The following is a 21,240-nucleotide window of genomic DNA, read 5'->3' on the forward strand; positions in this document are numbered from 1 at the left end:
CTTGTTTAAAAAGCAATACTGATGTACTGTAAAAGACATTGAAAAGACAACTAAGGATTCAATACCAAGCTCATTATTCCACTAAATAAAATGGTATTTACTTCTAAATAAATATGCCAGATTGCCCTGGACTCAAACCCAGTAAGAGGGGAGATCACTATATCTAACTGTGAATCAGGCTCTAGAGAGTGGATCACAAAAATCCATACAGTGGGGCCAGGGACTGACAGGGGATTTTACTTTAAAAAAAAAAAAAAACCTTCTATGGGTAAAAAAAACAACCCCAAATAATAGAAGCAACATCTATTTTAAGAGATAAATGTCTCTTAAAATACTTGATACAATATTCTGAGATCTTGGTGGCCATTTTGAGTACTGCTAGGCAATCACAGCAATATTGTTGAGTCTTCCAATCCTTGGTTTCTGTCAGTCAAAAGTGTGTGTGTGGGGTGGCCGGGAGGGATGTCTGAAAAATGGAAGGGAAAAGAAGAAGGAAAAGAGGCTATGGGGGTCCCACGGGGAGGGCTAGACAAATAGTGTGAGAAGATGCCCTCTCAAGTTCTTGTTTGTTTTTCCTTAAAATGCAGCCTTGAAAAGTTTGGTTTCCTGCAGGTCACAAAAAGGCATCTTGAGAAGGATTATGATATTGGCTTGTAAAATTTTGAAAGCTATGGAAAGCTCTTGGACACACACCTTAACATGGTGAGAGGGTTTGTGTGTGTCAGTGAGTTTAGGAGTTTAAACTCTGACTGTTTTCACACTAGGTGTTTCCTGCAAATCTGGCCCTTTAAATCTTCGGTCTTTGCTTTAAATCTTCGGTCTTTGCTAAAATAGCGCTTCAAAGACAGTTCTTCCAGCCAGACCTTTTACAAATAACAAAAGCTCAAAGAAATGCAAACAACTTAGCACCATTTCTGCAAGGAGAACATTTGCAAACAGCTTCAGGTAATAACAACCAAGCCAGGAGAGGGTCATGTAAAATGTAAATGCCCAGAGACCGCCCAACACATGCCAGCAAAATCAACAGCCAGTAGCTTTGTAATGCTTAAAAAAAAGAGAGAACAAAATAAAGGGTGGCAGTAATGCCTCCTGGGAAAAGCAGCCCACTTTGGAAAGGGGGTGTATGACATACAGCGGAATGAAGCCTGTAAGTTTCACAGCAGAACAAGGAGATGGGGATGGACAGCAGCCACCTTGAAGCTGTGACTTATGATCTTGCTCCGGGGAAACCTGACCAATAGACATGTGTGGAAAAGGTCTCTGTCAAGAGGCTAAACTCCTAGCACAGTCAGTGGCAGACCTACATTTTTGGGGCACTGAAGCTTGAACTGTTAGGGGGGCCCCTTCGCAACCAGCAACAGTAGAGCAACATCCAACAAGGTCCAAAGGGCCGTGCTGCCCTTGCAAGGACCTCGAGGCCCAAATGGCGGAGAACAGGGTGGTACGGTGGAGTCCTTGAAAATGGGCCACAGTGATGAAATAAAACCGCAGAACTATTACGCCGTGCACCAGTGAAGAATTTGATGATCCAGCTGCCAAAATGTAGGCTATGAATAGATTCTGGTGAGCTGAGAGAGCCCATACAGCTGGGGGTTCGGGCGCTGCAAGCCCCTGAGAAAATTTTGACATTTGACCAATTACAGGGACATTTTGAAGCCACGTGAAGTGGGTGTTAGAGCATATTCTAAGGTCAATATTAAGTACTTCATGATTCTATCACGAAAAAGCTCCATCGATTTTGTTTAGAAATTCACTCATTAAAAAAAAGTTGCTTCAGGGGGCCCCTCCAGGATTAGGGGCCCTGAAGCTTAAGCGTCATTAGTTTCACAGTAGATCCGCCTCTGAGCACAGTCACTCAAGGCAGAATGGTCACAGCTGAAATCAGAATTAAATGCATCCACCCCCTTCAGGAATCAATGGCCACACCAGCAGACAGTTTCCAGTGGTGATGGGGGTGGGAGAATCCTTGAAGTGTAGCAACTGGACAGCAGCAGTAGTGGGGCATAATATAGATCTGGAAATATGGGGAAAGTTATGGAAAAAAGAGTTTAAGTTTACCATCTCAAATGAAATAAGAGAAAATTTATATAAAATGTTTTATAGATGGTATATAACTCCAGTATTATTAAGCAAAATGAAAAAAGATGGTAAGGCCTCTTGTTGGAAGTGTGGTACGGATATAGGTACATTTATGCATGTTTGGTGGTTTTGTAAAAAAAATTAGGAGGTTTTGGAGATTAGTTTTGAATGAAACAAATAATTTGATTAAGTCCAAAATTAAGAGAGATCCCGCTTTTTGTTTATTGGGTATTTCAAAACAAGATTTAGATCTAGGTGACAGAGTCATATGTCAATATAGTTTTGCTGCGGCAAGAATCACAATTGCTAAAAAATGGAAGCAAATAAATAAACCTTCAATTAAAGAGTGGAGAGAAAAACTATGGTTGTATATGCGGATGGCCAAACTTACAGCTTTTCTACATGATAAAGATATGGAGGATTTTAAATCTATATGGTCAAAGGCCGCCGCATATTGGGATAAATCGGCAAAAACGGATTTTGAAACTGTACTTAACGAATTGTAGTATTATGTGATTCTTAATTAACTATAAGATGAGAATTTTTTTTTAATGTAGTGTCATAACACCCCAACGGAAGTCCAATGGTGATGGGCACTGAGGTGGGGGTTGGGACTCAGGGCACTATGGAGATATATATTAAGAGAATGTATCTTTTAATTATTAGATAATTAGTGCTCTTTGTATTTCTGTTTGGTTGTTTTGTTTGTATTTTATGTTTTTTTTCTCTTCTGTATGTTTTATTAAAAATTTAATAAAAAATTTATTTAAAAAAAAAGTAGTGAAAAGTGACACTGGTAGAGCATCTGTCATAGATAACAGTAGTAACTCTTCAGCTAATACTGGTTAATACTGTGCAAAAGAAGGCAATGGTAAACCACTTCTGTTCATCTCATACCTTGAAACCCTATGATGAGACGATACAAAAGAATACAAAAAAGATATAGTACTGGAAGAGAGGACCCCCCAAGTCAGAAGCACTCAATTAGCCACTGGGGAAGAGCAGAGGAGAACTACGAATAGCACTATTCTTAATGTCACAACTGGACTAAAGCCAAAAGTGTGTTCAGGTGTTGATGTGAATGGTTGCAAAAAGGAAGCCCAGAGCTGTTTGACACATATAGTAAGAATTTGAGAAATATGAATCAAAGTAAACTTAACACCGTAAAAGAGAGATGGAACATTTAAACACTGCTATCCTGGGATGGTTAGGCATAGTTAGGCATGCTGAAAGAACATGGAAATACATTAACCAAACAGAACAAAATAAAGAAAAGATGGGGACAATACACTGAAGAGATGAAAGGACGACAGATTCCAAGAGGAATCTTTTGAAGAAGAACTTGTAATTTTAGAAAGTGAAGTGAAAGCTGCACTGAGAGCAACTGGGAGAAACAAATCGCCATGAGTTGATGGGATATCAATAGAGCTATTTCAAGCCACAGAAGTGGAGTCCATCAAAATCTTAACAAGAATACGCCAACAAATATGGACAACAAAACAGATTAGAAACACTCAATCTACATTCCAGTTCTGAAAAAAGGAGATATCAAAGACTGCAGCAACTATCAGCCATTGCAATGATTTCTCACACAAGTAACGTGATGCTCAAATTCTTAAACCAATGACTGTTACCATATACAGAATGAGAACTGCCATATATTCAAGCTGGATTCTGAAAAGGAAGAGGCACTAGAGATCATATTGCAAATTTATGTTGGTTACTGGAGCATACAAGAGAATTTCAGGAGAAAATCAGCTTGTGTTTCATAGATTACAGCAAAGCTTTTGACTATGAGGAGCATGAAGCTATGGTTGGTTTTAAAAGAAATGGGTGTGCCCCAACATCTGATTGTTTTGATCTCTAGACAAGATGCTCCTGTTAGGATAGATTATGGAGAAGCAGAGTGGTTTCCAATTGGCAAAAGGGTCAGAAATGTGGGAAATATTCTCTTTCATGGAGGGCATAGTTCTATGCAGACACTGACATGAATGAGGAAGCCCTGGTGATTAGAGGAAGTTACTGTGTACTTTTGGACCTGATCTACCTTGCATTGTTCAAATGTTGGAGTTCCCATGCTCATTTGTTGGAGTTCCCATGCTCATTTGGATTGGGGCATTTGCCTTTATGCTGTCTCCCCTTTCATTGGAAAAAGTTCCACTTTCTTATTTTTATAGTTTGGGATCTTGGAATTATTGCTAACCATTACTCTTTTACTGTCAGGAAGAGGAAATATTTCGTTACTAGCATTCAAAGCAGTTTATCAGTTTGATGATTCTGGAGCTGCAATTATTTATTCATACTGTGATCAAGCCTGTGTAACACTAACATGACATTAGGCTGTGAAAAATGAATGCTTCATGGGATGGAAGTGAAGGCAACCCTGCTGGGTAGAAATGATTTCATTTGACCAGTAGAACTTGACTAATTTGCAGAGGCAGGTGCTCGTTTTCAGATAGCGATGTTGCAGAGAAAGTACAGTGAGCCTCCAGAGTAGTCCAGTATTGTTGTCATTGGAAATATGTGTGTGTGTGTGTGTGTGTGATTTTGCCATCAAGTCTGACTTATGGAGACCCTGCAGGGTTTTCAAGGCAGGAGATGTTTGGAGATGGTTGTTTGCCATTGCCTGCCTCCGTGTGGGCTGGGAAAGTTCTGAGAGAACTGTGACTGGCCCAAGGTCACTCAACAGGCCGTGGAGGAGTGGGGAATCGAATCCAGTTCTCTAGATTAGTGTCTGCTGCTGTTACCCACGACACCACACTGGCTCCTTCATTGGAAACACATGGAATGATAAAAAGCATTAAACGCAATGACTGGTCACCATTCATCTGCAAAAGTACATTGGCAAACATAGGCCATCGTTCAGCTGAAACAGTTGGAATTCAGATTTAGAAAGAGAAGTGTATTATTAACTGACAAGAATGTATTCAAATGCCAAATCACATAGTTGTGTTGACTATTGGTACAATACAGTATTTCCCCAGTGGATCTGAGAAGAACTGCATTTTCTTCTCACATTCATTTACTGAAGCTGTTGTTATAGATGAGCTGGGCAAAGCCACAAAGGGTACCTGAGTTACAATGAAGTTCCAAGAAAAACTGATGTATGAGGAAGAAAATCCAAATAACTTCTCCTGTGGTGGTCAAAATCTATATCAATGTATCTAATTCTCAATGAGGTCTCATCTGTGGATACTTAAACCCAGAAACTGGAACCATGAACAGACTTGACAGATCTGAGAAAAGCCCCCAGTTTGCAGAAAATTTTGATTTTTTTTTTAAAAAGAGGGGACTAACCCCTCCCTCAAAATAATAGAAGCTACTCCTGCACTTAAGAAACAAGACGTTATTGGCCATTAAGTTGGTTGCTAGCCAACCACAACAATGTTGCCAGCCTTGAAATCTTAGTATGAAATAAAAGGTGGGGGAAGGCTGTTCCAGGGCTATTTTGGCCTCCCAGTCCATCCCTGCTCCCCTCTCTCCTGCTCTGGAGAGAGGACTTATTAGGGTCAGGCCCAACAGCAACCACCAGGCAACTTGTTACCATGCAATTTATGTGATTCACCAAGTGCGACAGTGACTACCAGATGACTTGATGCCACATATCTCACCTGTACCCAGCTGCATCCTCTGCATGACTTGACGGGGCCCAGCAGTTGCCGCCACACAACTGAGTGACTTACTGTGTGTGTGTGTGTGAAGTGCCGTCAAGTCGCAGCCGACTCATGGTGACCCCTTTTTGGGGGTTTTCATGGCAAGAGACTAACAGAAGTGGTTTGCCAGTGCCTTCCTCTGCATAGCAACCCTGGTATTCCTTGGCGGTCCCCCATCCAAATACTAACCAGGGCTGACCCTGCTTAGCTTCTGAGATCTGAGGAGATCAGGCTAGCCTGGGCCATCCAGGTCAGGGTGAGTGACTTACTACCGCATGACTTTTGCAACTTGGCCAGACTTTTCCCAGGTAGCGGCTGCCAGAAGGAAGGAAGGAGGAAAAGCTGAGAACCAGCATGTTGTAGTGGTTAGAGTGTCAGACTAGGATCTGAGAGACCCAGGTTAAAATCATCAGTCTCCCATGGAAGCTTTGTGGGTGACCTTGGGCTTGTCTCTTTCTCTCATCCTAATCTATATCACAGGGTTGGTGTGAGGATAAATAGAGTCGAGGAGAATGATGTAAGCTACTTTGGGTGCCCACTGGGGAGAAGATGCAGTGTAAAAGAATCATAGAATCATAGAGTTGGAAGGGACCACCAGGGCCATCAAGTCCAACCCCCTGCACAATGCAGGAAATTCACAACTACCTCCCCCCTCCACACCCCTAGTGACCAGAAGATGGTCAAGATGCCCTCCCTCTCATCATCTGCCTAAGGTCACAGAATCAGCATTGCTGACAGATGGCCATCTAACCTCTTCTTAAAAACCTCCAGGGAAGGAGAGCTTACCACCTCCCGAGGAAGCCTGTTCCACTGAGGAACCGCTCTAACTGTTAGAAAATTCTTCCTAATGTCTAGACGGAAACTCTTTTGATTTAATTTCAACCCATTGGTTCTGGTCCAACCTTCTGAGGCAACAGAAAACAACTCGGCACCCTCCTCTATATGACAGCCCTTCAAGTACTTGAACATGGTTATCATATCCCCTCTCAGTCTTCTCCTCTTCAGGCTAAACATACCCAGCTCCTTCAACCTTTTCTCATAGGACTTGGTCTCCAGACCCCTCACCATCTTTGTTGCTCTTCTCTGGACACATTCCAGCTTGTCTACATCTTTCTTAAATTGTGGTGCCCCAAACTGAACACAGTACTCTAGTTGAGGTCTAACCAGAGCAGAGTAAAGCGATACCATTAAATAAATAATAAAGCTGAAGACTGAGGGTGGCAGATAAAAGAAAGGTTGGTTGGTGTGTGGGAAGAAAAGAAAGCAGGGGGGATATGGGGGGCTGCCAGGATAAGAGAAAGAAGAAAATGTGTGGGGAAGGGGATACAGGGAGAAATGAAGTGGCCCCTGAAAGTCCTTGCAGGTTTACCACTTGGGTACATGTAAAGTTCATTATTAAATCAAGATTACTAGGTTTGATTCCAGTAGTACCCTAGAGACCAACAGGATTTTGGGGGTATATGCTTTCAAGAGTCAAAGCTCCCTTCATCAGATACTGCAGACCAACACAGCTACCCTCTGAAACAAAACCAAGACAGTTATCACAAAACTTTTAAAAGGTCAAGGATTTAAGTGCCATGAGTGAAACAGGAAATTAAATTGACCGTGCTTCCTCTCCAGGGAGACAAAGAAACAAAATGGCTATATATGCAGTTATTACATGTATTTCAGCAGACTCCTTTCTGAGTCTCTGAATGGCCGGTACAAATCTGGCAACTCTTTTGTCTAGTTAGACAAAAGTATTTTAATCAGCAACATTTTACAGCCTAATTAGCAGGTCCACAATACATTTGTGTGTCTCCCCTCCCCCAGGAGCAGCAGATATGTCACAAGAACCATCATAATGACATATGTTTTCAACCCTCCCAAGTTCAGATGGGCAAAAATATTGGTCTAGAGCACTTTTCCAAAAGTACTCCTCAAGAATTTGGGAGGATGTTATCTGGAGTCCTAAAGCTCATTTGGAGGGAGGCAGATTCCCATCATACAAGCTGGTCTGAAGGGCATGAGATGTTTTAATGAAATGGAAATGTGGTGAGAATAATGCATTCCTGATTGATTCCATTTCCAGGCAAACATAAAATGAGCAGTGCCTGTTTTTAATAAATGTATGCACCTGATCCAGATTCCACGATTTATTTATATTTAGAAAATCTATGCCAAATGCCTGCATTTTGATTTCACAATAAGGCATCCAGCTATTCTGTTGTTTGGACTTTGCCTGCTTCAGTGACTATTTTTTAAAGCCTGTAGTCTTCCCTTCAAAGTAGTAAAGAAAACTTGCCATGCATGTACAGTTTCATAGTCATGAATCCCATCCATGTTCTAAATAATGCAACTGGAATTCTGGTAGATACATCTTGAAGAGCTTGTAAAATGTGTTTTGCAATATTTCAGGGCCCTCCAATTCAAATAGTCTCCCAATCTTGTCTCCCAATATTAAATGTGGAAATATGTTTTTAGTGCATTCCTTAAAAGCTGGGGCAACCATGTCATCCTTTTCATCCTTGCACAGATATCACTTCCATGATTTGATTTCTGAAAACCAAACCCTTAGGCAGTTAAAATTGTGGGTTTTGCATAATCTCTTTGTCATCATCTGTCCACTTGTATGCTTAGGGCAGGCTCCAATGTGTCACAACAGAACTAATACAAAGCTATGCCCTGCTACAGATAATCTGCTCTGTAAGCTCTCAATAGGCAATTCAATAGTACCTGATAGGTAACAGCAACATCATGCTATTCATGTGTAATAAGTGACAGCCAAGAATGGGAAATAAAGACGCTGTGATAATGCTGATATTAAATGGAGCTAGAAGACCTGCTTTGTACCTCCTGTACTGGAGATCAGCCCAGAAAGCTACCCTTCAGCCCCTTGCTTCAGTTGCATGGATGTCTCAATCTATGTGGAGTCTTCCTGTTGAAATAAGTAGGTATCTCTTGTCAATACAAGTACTCTGCACCTTTTGCCATAATTTGTCACAACTCGGCTGGCAAAATCAACAAAGGCCTCATAGGGCTAGTTTCCTTAAAGCCTTGGCATATTTACTTGTCAAATATTTAAGTACAAAACATTGATCTATTGTACTTTCTTGCCTTGCCTAAAACCATTCAGCTATTCGGTAATAATATGACCTGCCCATTCCTAATCTATTCTGAAGTCTTGTGCTTGCAATTTACAGTCTTACTAGACAAAAGACTGGCAATCAGTGATAAGATCTCCAACCATCTTTAATTTTCTTTAAAAGCAGCAGAGGAAGGCCTGGTGTTGACTGGGAACTGGGTGAGGGAGAATCAGTTAACTGCTTTCCCCCATCACTTTCCTTCAAGAGAAACCTCTTTTATTAGCCCTAGTATTGAAAAAGAGGGTGCATGTTTGGGGGGGAGACATACAACCATTTTTTTCTCTAGCAGGACTAATAGCAGCTAATGTGACATGGGGGAAAGGTTGAATTCCCCTGCCCCCAGTACTGTGGTTCTAATCCAAACTGTCTCTTCATGTTTGCTTGGCAATCCAATCATGGGTATCCAGCATCTTGTCTAATCGTGAAACTGTTTTGTCCAAACAGGTGTCCCCAATGGAGATTATCCAGAAACATGAGAGAAAACATATTTCTATAGAAAATCTTTCATTTGTGAAGGCCAAGAACTGGTCTTTTCCAGTTCAAGCAATTTAAACTGAAGATAGAATCTCTTTCAATTCCAAAATGTCCCTGGCGCTAAAAATTTGATCAAAATGTGCTCCCTTGCCATTCTGGGAGTATGTGACCATTTCATTTCAAGAGCCAGCATGGTGTAGTGGTTAAGAGCAGTGGTTTGGAGTGGTGGACTTTAATCTGGAGAACCGGGTTTGATTCCTCCCTCCTCCACATGAGTGGCGGATGTTAATCTGGTGAACTGGGTTGGTTTCCCCACTCCTACGCATGAAGCCAGCTGGGTGACCTTGGGCTAATCACAGCTCTCTTAGAGCTCTCTCAATCCCACCTACCTCACAAGGTGTCTGTTGTGGGGAGGGAAAGGTAAGGTGATTGTAAGCGGGTTTGCTTCTCCCTTAAGTGGTAGAGAAAGTCGGCATATAAACACCAACTCTTCTTCTTCTTCATCTAAGTTTTGCTTTTCTTGATAAATAGCTGCTGAAATCCAGTTGTGTTCCTTTTGGTTGGTGATGGAGCTGATTCTTAGAAACCATTTAGCTTATTTAAATGTGAGGTCAATATTGAAATAATTTCACTCTCTAGGCATGCTTCATTACTTCTGCATTAGCCACCCTTCAGGATCTTCTCATTTGCAGTTAAAATTCTCAATGAAATTATAGCATTGACACTTGGAAAGTGACATTTGTATGATAGCCTTTATTTCCAAAACGTAGTGTTCTTACTATCTTATCTGTAAGTATGCAACGCTTTGAGTGTCTTGTAAGTATCAAGGATGCTTGATTACCCACCAGTTTGATTCACATTCTGCTTTCAAGTAATGATCATGGGAACTGAATGCCCAACTGTCTGTTGGTTTGCATCCAAAAAACTTCAGTATGTCCGTTTTGGGGGAAAAGATGGTTTCAGATGTGCCTGCTTTCTCACAGCTGCTGCCCCTCCCCCACTACATCTGGTGCTGCTGCCAACTCCAACTTTAAAGGTACGCGGTTAAAAAGAGAAATATATGTTCGGAGTTGAGACTCATTCTTTTGGCATCGATGTGTGCCTTATGATAGTGTTTCTGACCACTGGAAGGAAAGGCAGCCACACTGTCCCAATTCATGGGTCTTGCAGCATATAATAATGTAGTAAATGACTGAAAATTACCAGACCTTTAACAGTATCCCAAAAGCTGCTACCTGCCTCATGGTATATGACTGACCCTGTGAGTTACTGGGCTGGGAAAACCAAAGGCACTTCTGGCTTTGTTATAACAATGAGGCTGTCAGAACTCAGTCTACTGGCACATATTTAACAGTGGCTTGGATCCAAAGGTCATTTCTGCTGACATATTTCCACCATCAGGGGAGAGAGACTTCCCTGCCTCCCCTCACCTGCTGCAAACCAAGATAGTCCCGGAAATAGTCCTAAGGGAGAGATAGGGTTGTCAGTTCTGGGCTGGGAAATACTTGGACATTTTGGGGGCGGAGCCTGAGGGGGCAGGGTTTGGAGAGGGGAGGGACTTCAATGCCATAGAGTCCAATTGCCAAAGCGGCTGTTTTCTACAGGTGAACTGACCTCTATCGGCTGGAGATCAGTTGTAATAGTGGGAGATCTCCAGCCACTATCTGGAGGTTGGCAGCCCTAGGGAGAGGGGACCCCCTAGGAACAGCATAAGGCGGGTTAGAGATCTGCACTGGGAGATGAGAATCAGCAAACAAAAATTGCTCCTCTTACAGCTGTGGAAATCCTCTAATGGATCCAAGCTGAGCTATCATTCTATATTATCATCCAAGAATGAATGGAATTTGCAGGTGATTTTAGTATTAATTCAAAACCACAAACACTTTTTAAAAATGAAAAGCTTTTGCCAACAGTGCAGCTGTAACATTTTCTCAGAAATAAGATATAATGTTAGAATTTCAATCAGTTTTTAGTTAATGGATCTACAGGTGTTGGGCCTCTCCTTGTAATAAATGTTGAGAGATGCCAAAAGCATGCGGAAATAATATAAACATGAAATAAATAAGCATGTCTATTCAATTCAATAAGTTACCATGAAAATTCACTTGCATTTTATAAAAATTTCTGGAGTGATATGGAATACATTTTAGAATCTATCTCCTTCTGAATTTAGCCCCACTTACTAGTGAGGCTGATGAGGTTTGAATATACTTGTAATATGGATTTTCTCAGGTCATAATAATCATTTTAATTACAAGGTATTTTCCTTTGCCTGAAGTTATTACCTAGTTTGCAATTAAAAATGAGATGACTTCCAAATTTATGCCTGTAGAGTTAGCATTCATCAGGCTAAGTGGCAAACGCTGGTAATCACTATTGGCAAGGTGATGACTTCTGCTCCTCGCTTGGCCTCCACAATGCTCTTCTGACTGCTACACCTGACTTTAGGATTTCTAAAGTGGAACTATACAACAAACAACTATACAATGCCCTGAATTGAGCAATCAAATCATCCTAGACCTAGAGCCTGAAAAAGTCAGGTATTCCCTGCGTGCATTGTGCAAGGGCAGTCTTTATACGTGAAATCCATGAGATGGAAGGTGGGAGAGCCTTCCTGGTCATTTGGGTAAAAACATTCCTGTTGAACCACAAACTATACTGCCGATTTTAAATACATTCCAAACAAGCTGATCATTTCAAGAATCTTGCAGGCCAGCCAAGGCAACAAGTTGACTGGTGGGAAAATGTGAAGCTGTGTTCGATCAAGCAGCGTGGCAGTTTTAAAAGCCCAACCTCGGTGACATGCTGCTTCTCCCACAGCTTTATCATTCCCAAGTGGCAGCACAAGAATAAGTATACATATGAAAGTGAATTCTTGGAGAGGGACAGTATAGAAACTTTGAACAGGAAATTTGTTTCCTGGGTTGTTTGGAGATGTTAAGGGAAACGCTGTTGTACTTCTATGAGGAGAAAAGAGGCGTTTATGACTAGAGCAGAGCCTTCGGCAAGTGCCACCCTGCAAATGTGCAAGGCGAACAACTACCTGTGCATGTGCACACTCTGTTGAGACCCCCCCATGTGGAAAAGCCTGTCTGATGATGTCAGGAAGGCTTCCATGCTTCTGGCATTCTGCAAACTACGTAAAATAGAATAATTCAGGAGGGCATTTTTTACACAAGCAATAGGGCTGTACTGTATTGAAATGGTTCAAAAAGATTCTTCAGTGAAGGGAAAGGGACTGTGGACTGTACTACTGTGCATAGTATGTAGTATCTGTTGCTATATGTATTATCCTACTATGTAATTTTTGCATTGTTTAACATGTCATGCTAATATTTATGTTTTGTTTCAGCTTTGTTTCAGATTTCTCAATCCTATCCCTGTTACTCTGCTTACTGGATGTCCCATCCTGTTGATTATATTGACTTGCACTGTATAAACGGCTTTGAGTCTCAGTGAGAAAGGCAGACTGTAAACAAAGAAAATAAATAATTGAGGAATGTCAGGTGATGTGTCAGGGTTATATACTGCAAGTTTACCTAATATGTGCACCCCTCTTGGTGCACTCCTGTCTGACACATTGCATATTCCCATAGGGTTCCTCCGAGAAGAGGCTGGGTTATCCAATATCAGGGTATTGGAGAGCCTGAAATGCAAGCTTGTTTCTAAGAATGGTATTCTTTTCCCCCCATGGCAGTCGTTTAGCTATACTGACAGAAGTAAAGAGAAAGGTGCACTCTGGGATGGTATTGAGCTGGAAGCCAAACCTGGTCCTGATTCCAGTGCCTGGACAATGGGGCATACTTTTCCTCTCATCAGATGTGTTTAATATGGCTGCCATTTCTTTAGTCTAATGGGAGATTCATGTCCTTGCTACTCTAGAGTGACATGAAATGTGGTATGAGTGGCTGTAGAGGGCAAAGGGAATCAGCAGAAATCCCTGCCTTGCACAAGCAGTAGTGCATCTCCAACCCATAGACTGTCATAAATGTAGGGATCTTTTTGGCAAGAAATGAGTGAGAGGAACACATGCATTTTAGTTTACTTCACCATGCATGTAACATATGAGAAATACATATGAGAAAAACAGAAGGACGCACTGAAACCAACATGCTTACCTACCCATGCTGGCGTTGGCCAGACCTCCACATGAATTCTTATTACCTTGAAGTTGCTGAAGAAAGTTGGTCAGAATAAAGCCTTGTAATTTGAAAAAAGTCAATTTGTAGAAAAACTTGTGATGTTCAAGATTATTCCATGTGGGACAGAAAGAAAGTCCAAGAGAAATAGACACTGGGTATCCAGCTGGAGCAGGAGACATGGCAAGTAATTGGGGCACCAGATAAACCAGATAAAATCCTCCATCTTGCTTCATACTGCATGATCCCTTATATAGGGTTTCAAGGTCTTTCCCTTTTCAACTGGATTCAACCAGCTTAGCTTTGCTGACCATCTCATGCTAGCCCCTTTAGCTCTACTCCTGCTTTTAGCCTTCTGGTCTGCTTGGTCTTCCAACATAGCTTGATATACATTTCTGTTTTTTGCCACCTCACCATAGTTTTCCATCTTACTATTTGTCACATTCTTTCTGCTAGCTCTTCTTTGCACTTTATTTGCCCCTCATGCGGTTTATTCTCATCCTACCCATGATTTTTGGCCATTTACAGTGCATTCCTGAGTGGAATGCCTGCGCCGGCTTAGGAGGCAATGCAGCGGCGCTGCCTCCTAAGGAGGTTTCAGCCCGGCTGAAACCTCCGCCCGGTGCCAAAAATCCATGCAACCCACATAGGGTTGGTGGCGTATCTCTGCAAAAATAAAAGGGGGCGTTCCCAAGCCATAACAGCTTAGGAGGGCACCTAATGGTGGCCCCACCCCCTGCTGGCACTGTTATGCCCCAGGAACACCTCCCAGGACACCATTACACCCAGGGATGCCTCCCGGGATGCCATTACATCTCGGGAACGCCTCCTGGGTCGCTGCAGCAGCCTTTGCTGGTGTCCAGACTCTGGTGGCAGGCTCCGGCGGCGTCCGTGTCTGGCGCTGCCATGCCAGTGACCAGAAACCAGTGTCCGGCCCTGCATGCTGACGCTGGGGCCATAAACACTAGCGCTGTGGGCCCTTGCACTGGCGTAGGCCGTCACAGGCCTCCAAAGGCCTTCGGGTGCGCCCGCCGGTGCAAGTCAGGAATGTGCTGTTAGTATCACATAATTTGTAATCTCCCAGAAATGCCAGACTTTTGACCTTGTCTCATTTTCATACTTCAAACATACTTTCTTCTGTTGCAGCATCTCTTTTAATGATGTTCCAGAACACACCTTGAATATATTTAATCTATATCAATATATTGATTAGATAATCATAAAAATAGTAATAATTAATAAGAGGTTACCAGTTACACCTCTCCATATAAGATGAGTAAAAGGAAGGGTGGAGTATTTGAGGCTTGTGCAATCCATGTTCAGTAAAAGAGAGACATTACACCTGGCTGTGAGGTCTTGTCATTGAGGTCAGGGTTAAGTGTGGACAGCAGGTCCTTTTCCCTCACCACAGCAGGGTTTCCAAGTGCAACAATTCACTTTTCCAAACATGGAAATTAATTTACATGGAGGAAAGGGAAGAGGGCCACTCACAGGGCTAATCCTAGCCTCTATCCCTGGGTTTCCCCAATTCTTAGTAAACAAGGCTTCTCTTACTTATACAGGCGATAGGAGGGCAAAGCAACCTCTTCTTCACTGTCCGGTTCTGGTTGCTCTTGCTTGCAACACCATCCTAAGTTACATCCTAAGTTAAATAAATGGACTTCGAAGGGTGTATCTCTAGGTTACCACACTTTGTATTCCCAGTGATGTATTAAGAGTTTGAAAATGTAGTAAAAAACATCGCTTTAAAAGGGTTTTTGGATACCTCGGCTTATAAATGGTTGGAAGACGTCTTCACAGCTAAAGGGGCCAAACAAAGTGTGAACAGTATTTTTTATGACGTTTTCAACTCTTAATACATCGCTGGGAATATATAGAAAGAACGAACAGTATTTTTTATAACATTTTCAAACTCTTAATACATTGCTAGGAATACAAGTGCAGTAACAGCCTCTGTGTGGGACTGCACTGTCAGTCACCTAGAAAGTGTGTGTGTGTGTGGGAAAACCCTTAGGAGTGTCTTTTAGATATATAAATTATATGCTTCCCTCAGCCGTCACTCATAAAGAATGTCTTCCCTCTTCTAATGAGAGAAGAGGTCTTAGCCAGCAGGAAAAATTTTGCAATAAGACGAATGACAATGAAAACGAACTTGGAAGAAATTTGTAGACAGATATATTACATAAGCTTCCACCAGTTCACTTATCCAGAGCATTGGCTTTAAATACTCTGCAGGAGGGGTGGTTTTTTTTAGAATAGTAAAGACAACCTTTCCAATGAAAAGATACAAAAGGGACCCCTTTTGATAACTTAATTCACATTTTTTTGAGTTCTCCAGTGGCAATGGAGATGAATGGAGTGGAGAAACGTGTGCTTACCTTCGAAGGCAGTTCTATACCATGATCGATGTACTGTAGTCTGTTATCATTTTTCCTTTGCTTAATAGACTGCAAAAACAAACACACACTGCACATAAATCAGCATGACTCATGATGTGCTTGTTGATCCACTTATTTCCCTGGATGGTTTTCCAGTGCCAAAATCTTTGATCTGCTTTGGCAGCTTATTGCTGTAAGACGACAGACCTCACGGAGCCAAGTAGGTTAGGAGAAAGAACGGACTTCTTGGACTGAAGTGGATGTCAATTTCTTGCATCATTAAGACACATGTGGAGATATGGTCTGAGAATATCTGAAGTCCAGCATCTTTGTAATTTGTCTGCAACTAAATGAAGCTTGCCTACCACAGTGTAGCTCAGGATGGGAATGTGGCTGACATACATATCAGTGAAGCTCAGTTCACTGTTCAAGTGAGCCAAGTGGTTGCTTGGAGTTTCAGTCCAGCAGGGATGCCATGTGACTAGGGTTGCAAGCTCCGGGTTGGGAATTACCTGGAGATTTTGGGAGTGGAGCCTGAGGAGGGCGGGGTTTGAGAGGGGACTTCAATGCCATAGAGTCCAATGGCCAAAGTGGCCATTTTCTCCAGGGGAACTGATCTCTATCACCTGAAAATCAGTTGTAAAACGGGAGATCTCCAGCTAGTACCTGGAGGTTGGCAACTTGTTGCACTTCTTGTTACCTTAAAACCCACCCAGCTCCAACAGACTGGGGAGACCTTCTGCTGTTCTTGGGAACTGAGGTGGCATGACAGGGAGAAAAGCATGCACTCTCTTCCTACTTGTGCTACTGCTCCAGGAGGAGCTGTTCTGGAGCTGGGTAGCAGTGGTATGTCTGTGTGGGGTGAGTTGGGTTGCCAGGTGCCTGGTGGTGGTGGGCAACCCCCCGGCAATTCGCCCCTCTGCCTGCTGACCACCTGAGGGTCGGCGGGCAAATGTGCACGCACGCGCCAATGTGCACGTGTGGCACTTCCGGTTTACAACCGGAAGTGCCGTCTCACAAGGGACCTTTTCCTCTTAGTTTGAGTGGTAAAGGGCCATTTTACCACTCAGAGGAAAAGGCCCCTCGTGAGGCGGCACTTCCGGCTGTAAACCGGAAGTGCCACACGCACGCATTGGCACACACTCGCAATCGCGCACACAGCCCCAAAGCCTCCCGCCAGAGCAGAGGAGGGACCTGGTAAGCCTAGGGGTGAGGCACGCCTGCTCCAGTGCTGCGCTCTGGAGAATTGGGAGAGTAAAATTATTTGAGCAGGTCCTGTACTAGAGTATTAATTGATCCAGCTAATATTGCTTCTTTCCTGAAAAGTTATTCTGCTCACAATGTAAAAAAAGAAATCATGTGGATAAGGTCAGCATTCAGGCTAACCAGAGTGATATGTAGGAAATGCAAAAAAGAGGACAAACTTTTCACTTGTCACTCTGGACTACAGAGAGATGAAATGAGCTATGAAACCAGCTGCTTTTTGGGTACAGTGCAAAAATTCATTACTGAATGGTCACTCTTTACTAGGGTTGGGAAATTGGGGGCTGGGACATGTGGGGGCAGACAGTGGTATCAGTGTGACATCATTATGGGGGGAAACCCAGATGAGACATTATGCCTTTCTAGGAATCAACGTAAACTCTATGGTAAAACCAATCAGCGATTACTAGACAGGACTGACATCACTTCTGGGATTCCCCTTGAGGTCATGTCAGGCTATTGGCCCAACAGCTATTGGGCTGGGGAATCCCACACCCACACGGGGGGGGGGGACACACTTGCAATTCTACTTTTTATTCTTAACAAATCTTTCATTAGAATACCCACCAATGATTATGAAACTATGCAGTTAGGCCACCTGACCAAGCATCCTTTTATTCATTGTCTGTCTTCTGTATTTGAGTAATTTTTCTCAGCTGTTTCTGGCTAATTTGAAGTTCTCTCTTAGTCCCTATTCTCAGATATTTCAGTTTGGGAAGTGAGGAGTACCACAGTTTCCAAGGGGCGATTCTATAAGATGCATGATCCATCCACATCAACACTATGACCCAGAAGAGATTTCTCAGAACTATTGTAATGAGAACTTAGGAAGATTCTCCAAGTTACCCAGAGAACCAGCCACTTGTGAATGAACTCTACAGGTTTTTAAAAACATGTTATTGACTCCAGTAGCCATCTTCCAGATACTAGCAGGACGTAGATGGCCTCTCCTCCAAACATCAACTCTTTGCTAACTGTACAATCCTTTGTAACATTTTACCACAAGAACAAGATGAGCTTTTTCTCTGAGGGTTCTGACATAAATTCTGAGCCAATTCTGAAGTAAGCTAAGGGTGAGTGTTCCCCCATCACTTCTATTCCTATGCTACCAAATGGTGCTCAAACTAATTTCTTCAAATCCAGTTAAACTAAGTCTACTCGTCACATCCTGGAACTTTCTGTTTACACAAGGAATGGCCATACTGGATCCCTGACTGCCTCTGGATGTTCATAAACAGAGCATGAAAATGAAAGATGCACCTATTTGTCCCAAGGATCAAGTATTCTCTTGAACTTCCTTCAATAGTCATGGCTATAGGTTAACCCTTCCCCTTGTCCCCAGCCAGAAAAAAATGGTCTACTGGTCAACACAAGACAAGTTGTTTCCTGGTTCACAAAGCTGAATTTCAACTTTCAGACAAAACCTTTATTGCAACATGGAAAGGGAGTAACCAACTAGATTTATAATATTTATCTTTTTAAAAAATTAAAAAGGATGCACAGGGTTGAGGATTAGCCATGTAATCATGTTCCAACATCAAGGTATGAAGTGAAAATAACATTTTTTGAACTTTTGAGTTTTAATTTCTTGAAAAGCCACCATCGTCTGTACTGCAGCTCAGTGGGAAATGTCCCAGCAGAGTTACTGTTAATCTGGTGTGTACATGTAGGTTTTTCTTGATTAAGACCTTTGTGAGATTAACTTTCCTTTCCAGCAATACCATCTTTAGGGATGTGTTGTGGAAAAGGCTTGTGTAATGGGTAGGAAGGTGACAGCTAGATCCTGGGTATCATTACAACTGCTCACAAAGAAGAACTTGTCCTTGAAAAGCTGCCCTTCAGCTGCAGTTGAAAGGCAGCACCTCCATGGGCACTCTTAGCTGAGCTCTTGACAGCTCTTTACACTCTCCCTCCTATCCTAGAGGGAACCAGCCAGGCATCCTACTGGCCTATTGCCAGGCAACACTACCAGATGCTTTCCAGGGCAAATTCCCTTTCTCAGCACCATAGGCTACAGCAGACTTATTTCTTAAAGGCTTACATAGCAGAGAGCTGAAGAATGTTATCAGCTGCCCACACTTTCTTATATCAAATGGAAAGGTTTTCCTTCAGGTCTTGATTTGGGCTTTCCAAAGCTGTACAATTTTGCTGAGTTTTGCAATTTCAGAATTAAATTAGACTCTATCTAATCCGTAACCAGTTTGACCAGATGTCAGTTGAAAGAATAATATAAGCCTAAAACCATCTTCTTCATATGAGCAGTGAATATAACAAAGAGAGACATACTGGGTTTTATTGGATTTTATCTGCTATGTGTTGTATTTTAACGGATATGAGCCACTCTGAGCCCAGCCTTGTATTCATGACTGTTGATGGACACAGTTGGGTTCTAAGTGAAAGTTAATGCTGTTGCACAGGCATAAATTCTAGTTCTGTAAGGCAGGAGCAAATGTCTGACCAATTGTGCAATCCAGAAGAGGGAGGCGAAGCTCCATAGAAGCTGGCGTGGCCCTGTGCTGGCGTAGGTGCCACCTTATCACGGAATAAAGTGGCACCTATGCTGGCAATGGGGCAAACATGCTGGTATCTGGGAGCTGTGGAGCTGTGCCAGCCTCCTGCGCCAGCGCAACCATGCCAGGAGCAAAATCCCAGAGAAGAGCCAGCAGGCACAGGCATGGGACATTCCCGGGGCATTCCTGGGGGCAGAGCTGATGTTAGTCAGCTTCAAAACACCTTTCTCCCCAGGAATGCCCCCTCCAGCTGTGGCATGGCTGCACCACCATTTTTCAATGGGACATTTCCTTCCTTTTCCCCTTTTCCTTTTTTGTTAAATACTTTTATTTTCTCTGCGGCAGCCAGGAAGCCTCTGAGGAGGAGGCACCAGCCGCTCCCAGCCACCATGGATCTACCCCCCACTCAGAAAAGGATAGACTATGTATGTTCCTCTGTGGATCATAATTTTAAATTATGTATGTGTATCCAGTGCACATTAATGGTTCCTTTGCAGTTACTGCCATGTATGAAGTTCGAAGGAAAACTGGTCTTGTAAATGGAGTGTTTGTAAGAAGTGTAGTAATGTACATTACACTGAACAAAATGAACATGATCAAAAATACTAAAAGTCTAAGTTTAGAGTATGATACTCATTGCATAATAGATTGTGTCAGATCACTTTAAAACCTTGGTCAACAACAAGTTTAGTCAACCTGCCACTTTGAAGGAAAGAAAAACAAGACTGCCCCTCTCTCCTGGGCTGGTGGCAAACGTAGCAATAGCTCCCTCTCTGTATGAAATCAGAGAGAAGAGGAAAGGAACAGGAAGGAATACAGACAGGAGAGAAAGAGGGCTCTCCTTATTTGCTCATGCCCTCCTGTTTTATCTCTCTCCCTCTAATCCCCAAAGTTAGGATTTTATTTATTTAAGTATTTTACTCATCTGTCTCCCCATTGGAACCCAAAGTTGCTTACAAAAATACAATTTAATTTACAGAATAAAACAAAGAGTACAGTAACCACATTCTGGGCTGGTCCTGGCTCCATAAAGCTGGCTCACAAGCCCAAAGGCTGTGAGCCATGTGCAAAGAGCCAAGGCCCTGTGGCTCTTGCCAAAAATCTTACACCTCTGGCCATGCTCAGGCCTAAACACCTGCAACAGGAATGGAAAGAGAAGCTCAGCCCAGATTTTATTCATCTGTTAGATATATTCTGAAGAATTCTGTTCTACTGATAGGAATGCCAACTGTCAGGTGTTTTTGCCTCGGACTCAATATCATGTATTTTGTTGAGGGGAAGACAGATATTTGTGAGTTTTAGTTTTGTTTCCCATTGATTCCACACCCTGATCCACAAGGATCCACCTCCTTATTTGCTGAGCTTTTACCAAGCCCTACCCTAGGGTTGCCAGCTTCAGGTTGGGAAATACCTGAAGATTTTGGGAGCAGAGTCTGAGGAGGGGAGGGTTTGGGGAAGGGAGGGAATTCAATGGGGTATAATGCCATAGACTCCACTTTCCAACATGGCCATTTTCTCCAGGTGCTCTCTAGATGCACATTTTTCTGATCCAAATTCTCAAAACTCTGCATGGGCACTTATTTTTGACTGTTGAGAACTCGGACGGGAAAAAGTGCATC

Source organism: Euleptes europaea, chromosome 7, assembly GCF_029931775.1.
Source record: "Euleptes europaea isolate rEulEur1 chromosome 7, rEulEur1.hap1, whole genome shotgun sequence".
Classification (NCBI taxonomy): domain Eukaryota; kingdom Metazoa; phylum Chordata; class Lepidosauria; order Squamata; family Sphaerodactylidae; genus Euleptes; species Euleptes europaea.